Below are 22,094 nucleotides of genomic sequence, written 5' to 3'. Positions count from 1 at the left end.
TACGTTAATAAAAAGTTTAATCAACGAATAATGATTTCGTAAAGATATAATGTTCATATACGTAAAATTGACGTATCACGATCCGAATTAACAATGCTTATCAATATATTTGTCTAAAAGATACTTGTAAATTAATGACGGCTTTCACCACGTATGGCTCTAAATTTCAGCGGTAAAACAACTCGCGTGTTTGCAGAAACCAATAAATTGTAAACGTCCAATCCTTGGCCATACAACCATAGACGAACAGAGAGGGCGAGAGATCAATATTCGTCTATTGGCAAATTAATTCATCACAAATACTATGAAAGTTTAACACTCTTATTAAACATCGGCTTCCTCTTCAATGCTTCTGACGTCACTCGATTTTTGTGACGCAAGTCTTTGAAGTAATATCTTTGGCATTGTACCTACGCTCACAATCGTGATGCATCGACTATCTACGGACCTTTATGGATTAAATAGTCTGCTAATCCTGAGTACGGACGCTGTTTATATGCGCCGCAGCGGTTACCTTCACTACACATTTGAGAGCTCGAAACCAACTCCGAGGTTCATGAATAAGACGAATCAAATTATCTCATATCCTCGAGCCTCAAATAAAACCAAGAATTTAAACTGAATTAAAGAGAATATTAATTAGGTCTGAATGTGTGACACGATCGTTATAATCAAAGGTAAATAGAACTTGCAATCACAAATATACAAGACATTCCATACTACTGACCATAATTTCAAATCGAATCAATTTGATCAAATAAATTATTAAGCCCAATATGTTAACTAACGCAATCCCGCAAAAAAAAACGCCAAACAAAACAAAAGCAAACTAAAAGACAAAGTTCATGCAAGCAAATTAAATGACAGTACACTGCGAACAAAACACATTTATAAATTAATTCTAACTTACATAACTGCTACACATCATCAGAAAACTGAAATAAATATTAACTCATGTATGTCACAATGCAAAGTATTCCTCATAACAATTGAGATTTGAACATCAATGAAGGTAGTAATACCAAAAGTCAAGGGACCTAAGATCTGAAGGAATAACATCAATTATGCTCCCTTCAAGACGCTAGGAAACAGACAAACAACCTTAAAATTTGGCATTTATACGTCCACCGAAATTCAAACCTTTAACAATTTTTTATAATAACGTAGTTGTTATAACTGATGGCAATATCACTATATAAACAACTAGTACTTTACCTATAAATCCTGACAAAGACTATTGTAATTCATTCCTAACATAAAATAAGTAGTGTCAAAATGATAACTATTTTTGCTACGTGTTGGCTTAAAAAATATTATTCTACTAACAAAAAAGTCATCTATTTGAAAAGTCAAAGACAGCAATTTCACATATTAATGTCTACCTTTTAACAAATGTGAGACAGCCCTAATGAAAATTTTTCTTAACAAACGGGTACCCTCTTAATTAAGATGTAACCCTCCATCCCGGACCGCAAAAACTGAACGATCAGGTCTTCCGAATTTGAAAAAATGCCTGTAACTATGTAAGAACTGGCACTGCCTCTCTTTACATTTGACCTCTAAGTGGATATTAACCTGTTTGACTTTATATTTGGTAAGGCTGTAGTCTCAAGGACGTGTTAAAATGGACGAAAATATAATATATGTGAGAAGATTAATACGTCAGATTAAAGTTAACAAGTTGTAAAAACTAAAGATTTCATCAACTGAGTATGATTCACTCTGGTTTCTCGTGGTTATATCGTTCGTACCAACATTAATGATTGTGAACGGCTTGCTCACGAGTGAAGGTGCCATCTCTATTCTGGCTGATAAACGAGCTATGTTGATACCCGGGAATGGAATTATATTTGTGTGCAATATTCCACCAACATCTTTGGCGATGGAATCCGATATAATATTACATGTCACCCCCCAAATAACATAAAAACAACTTGATAAAACATTTTATTTAACAATCCTAAACATTTTTGATAAAAACTTATCTGACCAATATAATTCCAAATATGCCTTATATGCATCGGATTTCCAATCACCAAGAATTTGAATGTGTGAATTCAATGATGTGCTAATGTTGTAAACCCCGTCTAAAAGAATGTGCTGAAAACCTATCGGCATCTAAACCTGTTTCAGTAATACATTCTCTTAATTTCTTTTGAAACAAATAGTATGTAATGACCGAGCCGTTAGGTAAAGTAAAAAAATACATGTCTGTAATGGTGTAACTTTAAAACCAATAAGCGCTCATACGCTGCCAGGGGACATAACCTTTTATCTTTTAATCTTATCTTTTTATCTCAGTTAAGGAGTAATTATCTCCATTTCTCCAAACTGAATAATCTTTGACCTGTTTAAATGTACTAAAATGTAATTTTTATGAAACTGAATACTTTCCGTGCTTAACAATTTCCCCGATTCAATATCAGATGAGGAAGTTGGTACTAGATTTGACTTTCTGGCACATTAGAAAAATGCGAATACAAATAAACACCAATATACAATATTTTTCGGTGTGGAAAAATCTAAAGTGACAAATATAGGTATAGGTTCAGCACGTTTCACGGTCCAAGGATTTAATCTAGATAAAGCCCTTAATGATAAATTAAGTAAATAACCATTAATGTGATGTATAGTATAACCTATATACACACTTTTTGTTTACACTCCACTGACGTAATCCTCTATACTATCATTTGACTTAAATGATATACTGAGAAATTGACAATATGGCTGTAAGGTTGCAGTGGACGCCGGTACAAAACAAAGTGTAAACTATAAACAGAATAAAATAAAAGACTCCCACTGTATGCGCAAATTCTGGTTTATTCCATCCGCAAAATCTGACTTAAGAGATTTTGTTAGGTCCCGTCTCAATACTCCCAATTGTGACTCTGAAACAAATTAAACTATCAGTCAGCATAAATCAATCTTCAGAGACAGTTACATCCACCAGAGGAGAGATATGAGAGACCTGATAAAAAACTCCATTCTATACATCAAATCCAAATCCCACCTTGATATGCAATCTGAAATACGATTGACATTGGAACTGAGGTGCTCAGCCTTGATCTGGAACTCATTTACAGCAGCAATGAAACATATATCACGTTGACATTTCTGTAAAAATACACTTTTTGCCTTCCCTGAATTAGACTATACAAACTGCTTGACTATAACAAAAGATAACAACTCTTTTTCCTTTTAATTCCTGACTCTATATTCAAAGACACTACTACTGTAAACATTTCCAAACAAGTAATACTCAATTTCTGATTTAGAATAAACCCTGGACAGGTACTGTGAAAAACTTTATTTCCACAAATACCTCCACAACCAGTTAACAGCTCTCAGAACTGAATACTGAATCCACTTGTAACCAGTCTCCGTAATCTATCAAAGCTCTACCCTGAAATAGAGGACAACATGTATGCCACCATTGCAGATCTTTCCTAACCTCAAGTGGAATCATAAAACAATTTTCAGTGTCAGCATAACATTCTTGCAACCAGTTAAGAATCCGGTTAACGAAAATCCAGCTAAATCTTACGCATGCCCCTACAAAATTTAACTTTCCTGATATCTGCTGAATCTCCTTCAATGATTCCCTATCCCTATCTAAGCAGGAAGAAACCAACAATTTGATCTCTTCAAGTCTCTCATTCGTGACCTCCATTGTCATAGTATGACTATCGAACGAAACACCCAAGAAAACCATTACGTCTGAAGGTGTACAAGCTTTCTCTAAAGCCTCCTCGATACCACTTCTAACAAACAGTTCCTTCAACAACATGAAAGCAAAATTTGCCACTTCTTTCTTCTCAACCCCACATAAGATAATTACACACAAAAAACCCAAACTTAAACATTTTGAAGGCAAATGCATTGGTAAACCTTTGACAAATATGAGCTGATGATCCAAAACCCATGGCAAAACAGTATCAAAAAATATATGACGTTTCCAAGTGAAACCAACCAAATTATAACTGGAAAGGCAAATACTAATATGTCTATATGCACGCCTCAGATCCAGTTTAAACATCATACATCCCGGTCCCTTAACCTTAATTAGAGCCACAAAATCATCAATCCTTGGAAAAATTAGATCTACCTTATTGTCCAAATAAGAATCTTTGGAGACAAAATCATTGACGCCAGTGCCATCCTTTTGGGAAGGATAACCCTTCTCTCCTCAGAATTTTACTTGGGAACAGTGTTCACAGGTGAAATGGCCATTCCTTCTTCAAAAGGACATGACGCAAAAGGACCAATGATGGCTTCATGTGATGCCTCCTTTGGAAGTATTTAAACATATGCTCTGGAAAGGCAAGAGCTTCAGCATGATTTTTCATACTGCATGACTTGTTAAACAAATCCTCTTTGTTCTCTAAATTAATTTCAATTGGAAAACCAAACTTCAGTAAATCAAATACTAAAGTGTCACAATAACCACTGAGCATCCTATGCATAAATTCAGTATCTATCCGCTCATTCACTGGAATTCTAAATCCCTCAAAATTGAAGCTTTAACCTTGCGACTAACCTCATTTTTTTTTAATGAATGCGATAACCTTTCTTTTACAACAGAACAAACTTTACAGCTACTTTTATGACTACAAAGACAATTTTTAACCGAGGCTTTTCCAGCCGAAGAATTAACCATGTTTTTCTTACAAAATTCTGGCTAAAAATATCCGCTACCTCATTCGAATCTAACCTATCCTGTTGAACCCCTAAATTCCTAAGAGTCACGAATTGGTATGAGGACAGGCACTCGAGCATTCGGGATGAGCTAAATCTTTATTATATGTCTGCCAACACGTAGCACAAATGTGTTTTGCAAAATGAGTATGACCCTCTTTTGCTGTCACAACATGAGATGAAGTATGAGAGCATTTATTTCTTTGAAACTTACTGCAAAACCACACCTTGACCTCTTCATTATAACCAGTACTCCCTTTTTCCTGTGGGAGGTCAAAAGTGGGCTTGGGGTGCAACTGTGCAGACTCATTTTTGAAATAACGCTCTTTGTGCCATGCCAAAATAGTTGATTCCCCATATTGGAAATCGTCACCCCATTTACCACAACCTAACTCTATTTCTCTTGCAATTGCAGCAAATAAAGCTTTAATGACAACAAAATCATATGAACTGCTCAGATACATACGTTTCTTTAACAATTGTAATCTAGCTTGCTTTTCTTTTTTCCCAGTTTTAGAAGACGAAATTATCTCTAACTCTCACGCTATGAACATATTGAGTGCTATTTTATCAAATGAAATGTTCTTACTCACAAGGTCAAACCTCAGATTTCTTTGTTTATTCTTAACAGAGTCGGATGATTTAGATGTAATTCCATATTTAGTTTATGTTTCTTATGTTTCTTTGCCTTTTAAACACGATCATGCACTTTCGAGCCTACCGACGCACTATAAGTATCACTACTTTCCTCTGATGAACTATCTGAATCAGGTGAGGAATCTGTGTCGGACGAATCGGTCATGACTAACCCAATTTTTGATAGTTCTTTCCTTGCCTTTTTTCTAAAGTCGGTCATTTGCCGCAAAGCGTTAATGTCTAAGAAAGGCATACCTGGTTCCCTGGCCGGTGCTGAAGTTGTCATCTTTCCCTGACTAGCACCTGGAGTAGAGGGTGTCACTGAACCTACCAAATTAGCTGCCGACCTTGACTTCGTCTTCTGTGAAACTGACTCACTGACAATGCTCGTGCTCGTCACTGTTTTGCGCTTTACGCTCATGCACCTGTTTACGTAATATATGCAGCTCATTTTGCTTCCTCAACCGCTTTTCCTCCTTATTTAACTCCGCCAACTGATCCATTAACATTTTCTTTCCTCTTTTCCATTTTTCACAACACCACCCGAAATTGTGCCACTTTTACCCGGTGTCACCTCACTTTTTACCACATCAAATTTCGCCGGTGTCGCTGGGGCTCCAGCGGGATCAGTTGTATCCAACCCGTCCTCTGTTTCGGGAGGTCCCGCATCTATCTCTGCGATGCCGCCGCTCAAAACCTTGGAAGCCTATATTTTTTTTATAGTTTATGTACTTCCTCGAAGATCTCTCTTTAGCTTGCATGTAGAGCTATCACAAAACACTTTAAATCTACCAAAACGTCGAGGTTCCCCACGGGGAAACTCCAAAAGTTTAGTCTGTATAAATTCAAAGACTAAACCAATCTAAAAAAATCCACAATTTTAAAAATTTCCACAGCTAAGACCGCCAAAATTCTACAAAATTTTCTAATCAATAATAGATCAATCGACTGTGTCCAAAAACCCGCGAATCAGCTGTTTTATAAACTAGCGTATACCGGTAAAATACATTACTACATGAGTCGATAAAGCATGAAGGGACTAACTCTTGGCTGTAATCGATAATTAATAGATTTTATGGAAGAAAATGCTTAAAATTGTTAACGGTTGTTTATTGATTTATGAGGATAATAATACCAAATCTGATATTGAATTGATGGGATCAAGTAAATTCGCAACTAACCATATTCGACTTATTTTCATCGGGATATAGGCAATTGATTTTAGACGGGATAGGTTCATTGAAGTCGTGTTTGGATTTTTTTTATCACAACTAGAAATAAAACAGTTTGTTTCAATGTCTTATTCTCACTATTAAAGGTCGTGAAACAAAACACAGGAAGCGTAAACAAATGGAGCATGTGTAGTGGAGAAAAAATATAATGCGACACTATTTTATGCGATTCGCCACACAATAAATGTGTCATTTTAGAACTTTTCTTGAGGTATTTATTTACATGTGATATAGCAAATGCCAAAGTGTTTTTGATGTATCAAAGGTCATTGATAGCACAGGTAGTTAGCGCGTTGCTGTGATATTAATTATTAAATACATTTTGAATGCAAAATAATCAAATTATATTGAAAAATCTACTTCTCTTAAAACAAAATCACTATAAAATATATAACAAGATATTCAACTGAAAATGACCCGAAATTCGTCTAATTCAACGCAGAAATAAATTTCCTTTCTGGAAACGTAAACTATTACAAGACATGTACATTTCCAGAAAGAAAAAAATAATTTCTTTTACGCATTTAAAATTGATTTAAACATTGCACAGAGTGATTGTTTGAACATTTTTATTAATGTTTCACATTGCCTGCTTTTTTTCAAAATTATACATACTGCGGGTCCGCGTTGGTAAAGTTGCTTGAATGGCGATCCTGGAGAAATGGTCTGTTGATATTTTAGAACATGCGGACAAATACCCACCCGGATGCACATGGCAATACGGAATCACATTTTGTCTAAAAGAATGCCTTAATATTGCCCTCTAAATCGCCGCAACGCTTTGTGCTACAATCGGAGCATTGCTGTTCGAATCTCTGCCGCCATAACTAGCCCTGTGGTACGATTCATATATTGCTGTACACACGACAAACGAATTTATTGACGTTACCACGAGATTTCATTGACTGTGTGCTTTGTAATTAAGAAAGCTTGCAAAATTAGTAAAAAGTTGATAAACCTGTTTTGTAAAAACGCACGTACGTACACTGCAAACAGTACCTGAAGGACCAACACATATATAAGCGTGTTTATAACTACAAAAAACGTATCGTAAATAGGGACAAACGATGCCTTGGCGTATGTTTCATTGCGATGGCCTACAATCGCAAACTGTATGAATGGACGAATGAAAATAGAATAAAATATAAAATCATATTTCCCTTTATTATGATATTATTTGAATTGCCTAGCAGTCGACAGGTTGTCAGATAGCAAGTCGAAGCGTCTAGAAATACGCCGGACAATTGTTATTTATTATGATCTCCATAAAAGTACACTGTCTTGGATGTTACGGATCTCCCAGCGTGTAAACTTATAACAGATGTTTAATTAAACATGTTTTCGTGTGCAAATCTAGTTAGATATATAAGACTCATTCTCAGTTACGACGGGCAATTAATGACGAAAAAAGAATGTGTACGTCGGTATTAACGTGATTTGTTATATGAAAACGTAAACAATTTATTGTAAGGTCTTCCATTCGTATTTTTTACCTGAATTCTTCTTCAATATGTAACAGGGAAATATTACCTTCCTGTATACAAGCTTCCCTTTAAACTGTTTGTTCACAGATTATTTATACGTATTTTTATATAATTGTATGATGTCAACAATACTGTACTGATTGTCTTACTTTGTAACTATTTGAAGTACATGTTCATAGTTGTAGTGAAATAACGTTTATGTATGTTCTTATATGAACTTTATTTAAAAATGTAAGTTTAGGTCGGCCTTTCCCACCAGCTTGGGCAAGGTAATCACGTTGATCGTGATGACTAGTTCAATATACTCATAGTACAGATGTATATTTCAGGGTTACATACTCTGATATTTAGTATAGACCTAAGAGATAAAATAAATGAGTTAAAACGACCATTTGCATGTTATTGTTTATTACAACTTTCTTCAAAGTGAAAAGTAAAGGAACCCTGGCAAGAGGCAAGAAACGATCCTATCACAAATAAATTTCTGTAAAACTGTTGCACTGGTTTGTACTGTTTGCCTTTAAAATTAGAATTGGAAATGACCGCTTTTGAAAAACAAGTTCTAACATTGATGGAGCGCTGTTAAATTTGCCTCTTTTGGTCTGTTACGAGTATGTCCTACTATATTGTTGTATAAACTTTTTGTATTAGAAATTGTCGTTTGTTTTTGTATATTATAATTGTTAAGTTGAAGTGGGATTCAACCAACTCTTAAAAACTGCAAACATTTCACAAAGGTTTTATTTGCGAACGCAAACTTATCAAAACAGGTACGCAAACATACTGATATTTTTCGCAATATAGGGGTAACACACGGTAGGATACATCTTTAATGTGACAGGGTACTCCAATCTCTGTATAAATCATTTATATATTTTTACGTCTGTTAATCGTATGTCAATTGTTAAAGGGGCCAACCACACTAAATAAAGCCACTGAAACAGGTTGCAGTTCTGCGTAAACAAGAAATGTTATCGCACTTCCAATCCCAATAACTATAAGATCTGTCAATAAACGAATTAATCTTTGAACATGCTTCATGATTCTTAGACATAAACATGCACACTTTATGTATTGGGAATGACAAAAGCGTACGAGAAACAAAGTATATAAATATGAGACTCAAAACAAAACATGTGATCACAGTTTGCATCCTGAAAAGCGTTATAATTACAATAGCAACAATAATTCAGTGTACATTTCAGCTGTTAAAAATGTCAGCATAATGATTGCTTTGAGTTTATTAAAACAATGAATATGAAGAGTGAAACACTCGTAGTCTTGTGCATGTTAGGCAGTACACACGTAAAATAACTATGTCTACAGAACATAGTTTGTTTGACAGAATTGAATGTAACCCTTTATGAGAAATATATATGGTTATCATATTTCCAACAAATATATTCAACACGTTACACGTTAATAAACTTTGATAACAAGGTTAGCATCGAATTCATATTATATTCTACGACAAATCTCTCTCTATTTTTACCCGTAATATGTCAACCAGTTCCAAAATCAGCTCTTCGGGCGTGTCTACCTTCATCGTAACTTCTGATTTCAGATGAGGCCAAACAATACTGACAATACTATGGGCTAATCTTAAATAATGATCACTGAAGGTATCGGCGTCCCCGATGCTTTGTATTACCGTGTTCAGCGTCTCTGTTCGCTTTTAAATGATCTCTCCATTGAGGCCATACCATGTCGTACATTTCATACAATGGCATCCCGGTAACCCTTGTCATTCCAATACAGTATGTCTATCTCTTCTCGTTGAAAATTTGATGCCCGGTACGACGCGTGCATGTATTGGCGCGTCAACACAAGGCGCTCCAGTTGGTCCCTACGCTTTCCCGCTTGTTCAAGTTCGCCGGGAGGGACAGTGCTCACAGCCTCTCTTAGTTTCGGTAACCGATATATAATCCGTCCATCTTCTGCGATAACTTCCCCTAATTTACTGATCAATCTGGACCTTTCGTTTTCAGTAGTGCGCCCAACCAACAGGTCCCTACCAGGTATCATGTAGTACGGAAGATTATTATTAACTAGTGCAGTCTGCAGGAATTTCAGAGCAATTTGTAAGAGGTGCATTCGATTCTGCTCACGAAATATCTCCTGACGGTGCGACTCTACAATCCAGAATACCACATTCTTCATGATAAAAGACGACATATCACTGCAAATTGGATGAAGTACCTCTTTGTTAATAATTTTTAGTAGAATGTGCAGTTTATACTGGAATTTGTTTAACGTTTCAATTAGCTTCAATTCCGCATAAATAAAGCAAATGCGCCACTCCATTCCGCGATTACTTGAACCATTACATCCAACAGGTACTAGCTGCGCATCTAGATTTATGACGTCATTTATGACGTCAGCACATGGCCAACCGAAGGGTCTCTTCCGTTAAGCCCAGTCGGCTAAAACGTCTTTTTGGACAACGCAACGAAATGTGTACACCTCATTCCTGCGATATATTCCACGGGTCGAAGGGACGGCAGGCCCCGTCTTCGTTCCCTTGTTCCATCCAATCGCTGATTCAAATAAAAGCTGTTCGCTCAAATTCTTTCGTGAACAAATCGCTGGAAATGATAATCTCACCATTTTGGTTTGTGACTAGCGACGCTTCCATGATTTTCGGCAAATTAACACCTCTTGTGAACAACTTCAGTTTGTAGTGTCCTGGGTGGCATGCTTCCCCTAACATGCCAAACTCGGTTATATCATTTGAAAACATATTTGTTAAAATTTCAAAATGACAAACAATATTCTGATATATGTACAAGTAGTCGAAGTCGCTTTCAAAACACGATGCGAAGCCTTCAGCCTTGCTGCCGGCTGTTACACGCACAATTTCGTCCTCTCTTCCATTGTTAATCATCGCGTCTATCCCATGGAACACTCTCCGCCTTTCTGCGATGATATCATGGCTTTATCCAACATAGTCTAAGAGTTTGAACAAGTGACGTGATGGATCATCGCCATGGTTTCCTGAGCACTCTACTACGGTTTGTGATAGCCTTGTCGGTGGAAACATTTCTAGAAAAGCCTGTTGCTTTCAATTGATGAATCGCCATGATATTCCCAGCTTAAGTTTCGCACTTTGCACATGACGAGTGGATATGCTTGCTGCTCACGTGGCATTTAGGTAAACATTTGCGGAATCAAAAAGCAGATTCCGTGGTGGGTCCAAGGTTTTTGGAATGTTTTAGTTGTCATAGCTAGACTTCCTGAAACGAGGAGTAAAGACGGTTTGAGTGGTATATACCAGTAACCGTGTTTATGTTATCTTCGGATATGTGTTGTAGTGTAAATTGTTCTGTTCGTTCGGATTAAGTTCTTAAATGGTACACAGACCGTGGAAAAACGCCATGTGTGTGTATGTGTTCGTGCGTGTGTGTATGTATGCGTGTGTGTTTTATTAATTTTATGAGGGCTTTCCATGCCTAAGGCTATGGGAGGACTCGGAGTGTATACTAACACGTGCTCTTGTGCTAAGGGGGATGTGAGCCTAACCAAACTCACTATGGGCCGCGAATTGAAATGTAACCCGATTCGCCGGAGTGAGAAGCGCAAACACCAAGCAATCCATTCGGACAGCCGCATCTTAAATTAATATTATTAAACAATGAAAAGAAGCGGTAAAACATAGTGTATTCCCCGCCACGGGTGCATTCTTATCGAAAAGATACAGTAAGATATTAATCTTACTTAAACAACAGCTTTGTTGCAGATACAACAGCAGCTTCCTTCAGGATTTATTGTATTTATTATGTTACCATAGCAATCACAATTTTGATCTGAAAAGCCAAAATCCTATATGACCATCTATGCAGACAGACACACACACCCTTTTCAGGTAGAGCTTATGATCCAGATTAATTTTTTATTTTTTTCTGTAATCATAACAAATACATTTTTGTCCGGTAAGAGTCTGATGTTACGTGGCCTCTATTCACATAGCGAGTTGCATAAACCTAGCTTAAGACTTATGAGTTGTCAGTGGATCCACATTTTAGTTTTCATTTAATTTGGTAACTATAGCAATCAAGCTTTTCGTCTAAAGAATACAACTGAGATAGCGTGCATATTTCCCATATGACTATGTAAAATACTTAGTTTTATAAACCTAGCGTCAGTATGTTTTAGTAATAGCAATATCCATATGGACGTACTGACGCACGCACACGAACCGAATTGCAACTACTATTCCCTACCCCTTTCAGCATGAGGATAATATAACCAGATAACGACCTGTAAATGAAACAGTAATATAGTATAGTATGTATACAACGCTTTTAATAAACTGTATTTCGCGTTGCAAGTACAATTCGAATAAGTCATTGTATGAAAACAATTATGTTGACTATTCAAATAATTTGCATTAAAATATATTGATTAAATAAATTTTAACCCAAGCAAGGCTTCAAAAGGATGCGGGTACTTTTTAAAGAGCACATATTAACCATAATGGAATATTGAACCGTTTGTAATTTATAATAATATCTAAATAACGTATGTTAGGAAACAAAATCACGCTTATAGATCTAATATTATTAGTCAATAACGTCTGAGCCAAATTTCTTTTTTATAAGTGTCACCTGTATTCGCAATCACGAAATACGCATCATTTAATGTCACCAACCAAGATTTAATAGCTTACGGTACGATTAGCTTACTGTTAAAACAAAAACAAAGTAGCGTATTGTCTTGATAATTGTGATTTGATAATACAAGGTTATACACTTACGTATTCATTTATATCCGGAGTTAAATGAAAAAAAAAAGTTAAACCTTAAGCACTCAGCAGGGACGCTGGTATTTATAAATATATAACGCAACTTTATTGCAAGAAAATCGCCACACAAAAAATACGGAAATTACGTGTTTTCCTTTCTGCGCAGTTACGATTGTGACACACATTACTTCTGCAGATAGCTGTTGGTTTTTTCTGAAAAATAGATATATTGTGCTTGCAAAAATGAATAAATATGTTTAAACAAAGACTCTTGTGATTGCTCAAATTACAAGTATGATAGTTGATTGACAAACTAGAATATTCCATTGTTTGTTCAAGTCACGGCGGTTTATATGAACACAATACAATGAATAAGCTTAGTCAAAGTCTATGCTTTTCAGTTGATAATAATTTTCATCAGATAAACTATGATGTCAAGATTTAATGAGAAAATCGTTAAACACGCTTCACCTCAATAGCTGATGAAACAGTTATACGCGTAGGATGCAATGTGATTTATTGTGTTTTAATAAAAATAACTTATCTTCGACTGTTTACAAATTAATGTGCCGTTGATGATGTGGGATTTAAACTTTTTAAATTGTTCCTCAATATTAACATTAATAAAAAAAGTTGATTAACATGGAGTTTTACCAAGGCGTATAATAAGAACATCAATACGCCAGTCCGCTATCACGTTGTAGTTTCCAATGCGGATCATATACTTGTATGTATAAGATGGAGACGTATGTTCTCCGCAATAAAATTTAACAGTACATAATTCGAAACACAAATTTATACAACATGTTTGCAATAGATTGTTGTATGACACATCGAGCGACAGAAACGACCAAATATATATGTATGACACATCGATAGACAGAAACGACCCAATATATATGTATGACACATTGATAGACAGAAACGACCCAATATATATGCATGACACATCGATAGACAGAAACGACCCAATATATATGTATGACACATCGATAGACAGAAACGACCCAATATATATGTATGACACATTGATAGATAGACACGACCAAATATATATGAATGACACATCGAAAGACAGAAACGACCCAATATATATGTATGACACATAGATAGACAGAAACGACCCTATATATATGTATGACACATTGATAGATGGAAAAGATCCTTTATATATGTATGGCACATTGATAGACAGAAACGACCCAATATATATGTATGACACATTGATAGACAGACACGACCCAATATATATGCATGACACAACGATAGACAGAAACGACCCAATATATAGGTATGACACATTGATAGACAGACAAGACCAAATATATATGTATGACACATCGATAGACAAAAACGACCCAATATATATGTATGACACATCGATAGACAGAAACGACCCTATATATATGTATGGCACATCGATAGACAGAAACGTCCCAATATATATGTATGACATATTAATGTCACATTGATGGACAATAACGACGCTAGATAGTTGTATTACACATTGTTAGAAAGAAACACAAATGCATAGTTTGTATGACACTTCGTTAGATTAAACAACGCAATATATTTTTATAGCACATAGACAGAAAAAACTGACACATAAGCATACGCTACTAATGCCCACAAATGTTTGACACATCAAAAACCATCAATCAAGTAGTGTATGGTTATTTGCTTGAAACATTAACAGAAATGACACCGCTGTGTATTCAGGCGGTCACATCTACATATGTGTCAACGTTGCATGTTCGTATTTTCGTATTGCCAAACATCGTAGCAAAAGTTGTTGTCACTTGTGTTGTCACTTATGAGAAATCACTGTTCTAGCAATGAGTGCGTACAAATAAATATCTCAAACCATGTCTATCTTTAATTATTCCACAGGCCTTGTGATATAAACACATATCAGTAACAACATATATGTGTAACGTCAAGGATGAAAAAACAACAACATTGTTTACATTTTTATGTCAACATCTACAAAAGACGAAATTGAACTTGTAATGTTATATCATCAGCAACCTTCACAGAATATGATTTAAATGCAACACCAATACATTTTAAATCAACGTATAATGATTGTGTAAAGCAATAATGTTCCCATGCGTAGAATTTACGTATCACGATCCAAATAATCGATGCTTACCAAGACATTTGACTAGAAGATACTTGTAAATTAATGACGGCATTTACCGGTTATGGCTTTTATAGTGGTAAAATCAACTCACGTGTTTGTGGAAACCAATTAATTTTAAACTTCCAATCATTGGACATACAATCATAGACGAACAGAAAGAACGAGAGATACATATTTGTCTACTGGTAAATAATAATTACAGAAACCAATCAATTTTAAACTTCCAATCATTTGTTTTTAAGTTGTTGAGGTTCTTTTGGTAAATGTCGGCTCGGGTACTACTTAAATGTACCCCGGGTACTCCTAAGTGTATTTAAAAGTTTCCCGGGTACAGAAAATATACTGAAACGTACCCGGAAATTCTAACGCTAAATTTTACGTTGTCGGCATTTTTTTCTCAAATTTATTATGTTAATATTATTGTCAATATTCTGTAAAATGGCCTTTATATTTTCGAAACAGCTACTCAGAAAAGCCTGTTGAGGCAGGTTTTGTTCAAAGAAGATTGTGTTTTGTATACCTTAGCGCGTTTTACGTCATCGGACTTCGGGTGGGAATAAAACCTCGGGTACAGTCTAAATGTGTCGGGTACGTGTAAGTAAATTTTCCGTACCCGGGTTACATTTAAGTATACTTAAGAATACCCGGGGTACATTTAAGTAGTACCCGAGCCGAAAATGACCAATCGAGGAATAACGAGTACAAACAATTCTTCAATATCTAACAACACCTTGACATTGACCCTGCACATCAAATATGCAATCCCATAATAAATATGAATATAAGGCATTCATTATGTTATTTCAATACAATAGCTCAATCTGTAATTGGATCATTGAGCAGAAACAATTTATCTTTCTTTAGTTACAATGAACATGACAACATCTGCAATCCCAAATGAATTTTGAGAGAATCCAATCCAGATGCCTTGGATTGTGGTTTAGGTTTGATGCATGTTTGGATTTGAAAAAAAAAAGATCCCTTTTCATATTGATTATTTATACGCAAGGTATGAAACCCACTGTATGTCTATTGTTGAAAAAATGTGGAACAGCAAAATCACCCCTTTTCGATTTTAACAACTAGCTCATGTGAGATAAATAAGCGGATTTTTTTTGGTGCTACGAAACCGCTGCCAATGGTCCAAGAATTACAAAATTTAATACAAATTGACGAATTAAAAGATGTGCTTTTAAATCTTCGCATCAATTATTGAGAGATGAATTCTATAGGAGCGCCGAAACGACGGACATACTTGCTCAGGGCCGATGTCCGAATAATCTAAACCCGAAATATTCATACTTATTTAGGACAAACGTCGCGACGTTATCTTACTTTACAAGAACGCTCATAACATTATCTTCCACTTAAACATTCTTCGAATAATTCACCATCAACAGTTTTAGATTAAAGCTAACATTTGCTTGATAAAATTAGTCATTTTGCTTATGCAGATATTAACGTAGTTGTTGTTGTTTACAAGGTTATAGTATACTATAATTGCAATGTTACAGTAACTCAATACAACTAGGACTTTCACAAAATTCCTAAACGATTCAGGATTTTTGTGAAATGACTTATTCACACAAATACTTCACGAAATACTTAATTTGTTCATGAATTTCGCAAAATGACTTAATATGGTGGCCATTTACCAGAGACCATTCAGATGATTCAGGAAAAGTGTGAACTGTCCCTGTTTGATTTAAATGATTACATAATTATATTCCTATCTGTTAAATCGTGTAGTTAGTTGTTAAAATGATACCATTGTTGACAAATATTGATGAGTTTGTTTGTTTTCATCATACTGCTTCACTTGCATTTATTACATGCCGTGACTTCACTACGTTACTACTGTGAATACATGAAGATATTGTCCGCGGAAAGATTAAATTAGTTCTAAGTTATAAAAAGTAATGTTTTAACGTGACAACTGTATTATTTTATGAACATCAAACACTAAAAATAGTGTTATATACATGTATGTGCAAACATTTTTGTCGATTGCGCGTATGTCTAAATATATTTTTGTACATTCATTTTGTTAAATGCCAACATGATTCTGTCAATACTTAAAAGACCGTTACTATTTCTAAAAGGTTCTATTTACGAAAACAAAATGATTAAAACAGGTATACTGATACATACATACTGATAATATTTAGCAACAAGAGGTTTACAAACGGTAGACCATCTGATCTAGGGAACATCTGTAATTTTAACACACAGGGTACTCCAGCAATACAGCAAATACAACCACCGAAACAGGATGCAGTTCTGCGTAAACAAGTATTTGTATTGTTATTCTTATCCACTCCTGGATCTCTCGGTAAACGAATAGATCTCTGGAATGACTTGATGATTGTTATACATAAACTTGCATGATAAATGTGTTGTGACTTGCAAAAGCGTTCCAAAACCAAATGTTGATAAATATGAGATTCAAAATAAAAAGCGTTACAATATCATTGCACCAATAATTGAGTGGAAATTTCACCTGTTAACTATGACTGCATTATACTTCATGCGAGTTGATAACAAATATTAAAATGAAGAATAAAACAATGGTACTCTTCTGCATGCAATGCAGTACACATGTAAAAATAACAATGTCGACAGGACGTCGTTTGCAAGAATCCAAAGTAGCCCTTTACTTGAAATGTAAACGGTTAGCACATTTCAACAAAAAATGTCAAACCAACTTATAATTCAAATTTATATTCTACGACAACGCTCTCTCTATTTTCGCCCGTAATATAGCAAACAGTTCCATAATCAGCTCTTCGGATGTATCTTCCTTCACCGTAACTTCCGATTTCAGATGAGGCCATACAATACTGAGATAACTGTGGGCGAATCTCAAATAATTATCCCTGGAGGTACCGGCGCCCCCGATGCTTTGAAAAACTGTGTCCAACGTCTCCATGCGACTTTCTGCTATTAAATAGTCCCTCCATGTTGGCCATACAATGTCGTACATTTCATACCTAGCACCCCGGTATCTCTTGTCATGCCAACACAGTTAATCTATCTCTTCCCGCTGAAGACTTGGTGCCCAGTACGACGTTAGAATATACTGGCGCTTCAACTCCAGGAGTTCCAATTTATCTCTACGCTTTCCCGTTTGTTCAAGTTCGTCGAGAGGGAAAGTCTCCATAGCCTCGCGTAGTTTCGGTAACCGATAAATTATCCGTTCACCTTTAGTGATAAGTTCTTCTATGTTGCTGATCAATCCAATCCTTTCTTTTTCAGAAGTACGGCCAACTAAAAAGTTCCTCTCGGGTATCATGTAGTACGAAAGATTATTGTCAACCAGTGCAGTCTACAGGGGTCTTAGAGCGATTTGTAAGACGTGCATTAGATGCTCATCACGGAATATCTCCTGACTGTGCGTCTCCACAACCCAGAATGTCACATTCTTCATGATGTAAGACGACATTTCACTGCAGATTGGATGAAGTATCTCTTTGTTAATCATTTTCAGTAGAATGTACAGTTTATACTGACACTCATTTAAAGTGTCAGTTAGCTTTAATTCCCCATTAATAAAGCAGATGCGCCATTACATGATCCGGTTTATGTAACCCTTACAACCAACAGGCACTAGCTGCGCATCTAGATTTATGACTTCATTTATGACGTCAGCACATGGCCAACCAAAAGTCTCCTCCTTTTAGCCCAGTCGGCTAGAACCTCTCTCTGGACAACGCAACGAAATGGAAACACGTCATCCCTGCGGTATATGCCACGCGTTGAGGGGACGGCAGGCCCCGCCCTAGTTCCTATGTTCCATCCTCCAACTGTATCCATAGGAACGGTTCGCTCTAGTTCCTTCGTGAACAAATCACTCGAAATATAAGTCTCTTCGTGTTGGTTTGTGACCAGCGACGCTTCAATGATTTTAGGGAACTTAGCACCTCTTGTTAACAACTTCAGTTTGAAATGTCCTGGATGGCATGCTTCCCCTAACATGCCAAACCCTGTTGAATCCTTTGAAAAAAAGCATGTTTGGGCTAATTTCAAATTGACAAACAATGTTTGTATATACGTTCAATCGGTCGTAGTCGCTTTCAAAACATGATGCGAATCCTTCACCCTTGCTGCCGGCTGTTACACTGACGATTTCGTCCGCTCTTGCACTATTAATAATCGCGTCCTTTGTTCCATCCTCCAACTGTATCCATAGGAACGGTTCGTTCTAGTTTCTTTCGTTAACAAATCTCTCGAAATGTAAGTCTCTCCCTGTTGATTTGTTACTAGCGACTCTTCCATGATTTTCGGCAACTTAGAACCTCTTGTTAACAACTTCAGTTTGTAATGTCCTGGATGGCATGCTTCCCCTAACATGCCAAATTCTTTTGAATCCTTTGATAACATACACATTTCAAATTGACAAACAATGTTCGTATATACGTTTGATCGGTCGTAGTCGCTTTCAAAACATGATGCGAATCCTTCAGCCTTGCTGCCGGCTGTTACACTGACGATTTCGTCCTCTCTAGGACTATATATCATTGCGTCTTTCTCACGAAACACTCTCCTCCTTTTTGCGACCATGTCATGGCTATATCCAACATAGTCCAAAATGTTGAACAAATTGGGTGATGGATCATCGCCATGGACTACAAATTTGTTTGTCGAGTCTTTGGGAACATTAACATAATGGCACGTTGCTTCTGATGGATGAATCATCTGGAAATTCCAACTTCAGTTCCGCTCTTTGAACATAACGAGTGGATATTCTTGCTTCTTGCGTTGCTTTTAGGCAAACATTTGCGCAATCTAAATTTAGATTTCTTGGTGGCTCCAATTTTTGTGGCAATATTTTAGTGGCCATTAATAGACTTTCTGAAACGAAAAGTATTTACAAATTAAGAGTCATATACCAGTGATCGTGTTTATATTATCTATGGATCTGTATTGTACATACGAATGTAAATAAACACTCGTTCTGTCCTGTTCAAATGTAGATCTTAAATGGTACAAAGACCGTGGGAAAAAACTATGTGTGCGAGTGTGTGTGGGTGAGTGTGTACGTGTGTGTTTTGTTAAATTTATGAGGGCTGTCCGCGCTTGGGGCTATGTTATGACTCTGAGAGTACCCCCTGCACGTGCTCTTGTGCTGAGGGGGACCTACTAAAACTAAATATGCACCGATTTGGAATTGAACCCGTATCGCAAGAGTGAGAGTTGAAAACACTGAGCAATGCACTAATCAGACAGCCTAAATACATCTTAAATTTTTATATTGTTTCGAAAATGACATGAAGCTGTCACATTTTCATTATGAATTTTATCTTATATTACCCAGAGCTTTGTCGCTGACAAAACAACAGTTCCCTTGCGGGATAGTTTTGTTATTTATATATATAACCATAGCAACTACACATTTGATTCGAAATAAAACTTAACTAACTTTCATGTTTCTCATGTGACCTTCTATGCACATCATCCTCTATGTTTCATCAGCCTTGCTAAAGCACTTTTTCAGGTAGCGCACGATCCGAATTTAGTTTTCAATTATTTCTGTAACCATAACAACCGCAATGTTTGTCCGATGAGGAATCGGAAATAACGTGTCCTCTTTCTACACATCAAGTTTCATAAAAATAGCTTAAGATATTTGTGAGTTGTCAGAGGCTCCAACTTATAGCTTTGACATATTTCTGTAACCATAGAACCCACTCGTTTCGCTTAATTTACACTACAGTGCCAACGTGCATGTTACCCATAAGGCCATCTATAAAATACCGAGTTTCATCAACCTAGCTTTAGTACCTTTTTACTTATCCATATGTTGACGTACCGACGCACGCACACGGACAGAGTGACTACGATTTTATGTCCTTACGCGTTTCGGCGTGGAGATGATAAACCAAGATAATGACATTAAATTTTGTAGCGTACACAAAACGTATTTTTTAACTGTAGTTCGCGTTTTAAGTACACTTCGAATAAGTCATCTTATGCGCAATTTTATATTGACTATTTGTATATACTAGCATTACAATGAATTGAGATACTATATAATAACCGCATCAACGCGTTAAAAGCATGAGGACTACTTCATGTTACCATTAATAATTAAAACAAAACACGTTCACCCTTCTGAAAGATTACACGGTTTGTAATCTATTATAAAAATCTAATAAATAAATCCGTATATATATCAGGAAAAAAAGCACGCCGATAGATTATCTAGTACCTTTAAAAACGTCTGAGACTTATTATCGGTACATTGTTTAACCAGTATTCGGGTTTACGAACAACGAAGCCTTTTAATGTCATCAACCAAGATTTATTATGTAACACAACGATAATCAAACTGTTATAACAAAAAAAGCTCTGTCTCTTGGTAATTACTTACGTATCCATTTTTACCCGGAGAAACGTACAACAAGTAAAACCTTAAGCACTTAATAGAAATGTTGGCATTTATAAGATATAACGCGCAATAAAGTGTCAATGCTTTAAATAGTTTATAAAAACCAAAAGCTGTCTTTGTGAGTAATGCTTAGCAAACTGATCAGGAAGGAAAACACGTAATGTCTGTTTTTTTGTTGGAGAATTATTCGCAATATTGCCACGTGTTTGTTTATAAACGCAATCACTGGCATGTGAACAGACACATTTAGTTCACTTTATTTCCAATATCGTGTAACAGGTCTTTAATCAAAGAGCTTTAAACACTGCAGTTGTTCACTAATGTGTAAACAGTGGGTATTGTACGGAATACCGTTAGTGCCATCGTGGTTACACATTAAAATCCAGAGGACGACAATGCGATAGTACGATAGAGACAATGCGATACGATTGCGACAATGCGATAGTACGATGGCGACACTGCGATAATACGATGACGACGGTACGACAACACGATAGTACGATGGCGACAATGCGATAGTACGGTGGCGACAATGCGACATATCATACTGTCGCCATCGTATCATCGCATTGTCGCCTTCATACTATCGCATTGTCGCCATCGTACTATCGCAATGTCGCCCTCTGGATTTTAATGTGTAACCACGATGGCCCTAACGGTATTCCGTAGTTTTGAAATATATATATATATAGTGAAAAAAAACGCAAATGTGTTTGCTTTTTAATCAGTGTTTCGCCAGTTCCATCATGGTTATCATAGTCGTCGTCATCAG

The 22,094-nt window shown here is 36.1% G+C and overlaps 2 protein-coding genes across 5 annotated transcripts in view; both read right to left on the bottom strand.

The window, feature by feature from the left end:
* Positions 1–16,435, bottom strand: part of LOC127854300 (solute carrier family 35 member F2-like) — a 154,737-nt gene extending 138,302 nt beyond the window's left edge. Inside the window, exon 1 of the mRNA XM_052389390.1 lies at positions 16,397–16,435. The gene's annotated coding sequence lies outside the window, so the exon portion shown is untranslated. The remainder of the gene's footprint in view (positions 1–16,396) is intronic.
* The window catches only part of LOC127854298 (uncharacterized), a 170,517-nt gene that overhangs the window by 31,452 nt on the left and 116,971 nt on the right, over positions 1–22,094 (bottom strand). The window lies entirely within an intron of this gene.

The sequence above is a fragment of the Dreissena polymorpha genome, chromosome 12 (assembly GCF_020536995.1).
Source record: "Dreissena polymorpha isolate Duluth1 chromosome 12, UMN_Dpol_1.0, whole genome shotgun sequence".
Lineage (NCBI taxonomy): Eukaryota > Metazoa > Mollusca > Bivalvia > Myida > Dreissenidae > Dreissena > Dreissena polymorpha.
The sequence above is the reverse complement of the archived record's forward strand: the minus strand, read 5'-3'. Positions and strand labels throughout refer to the sequence as shown.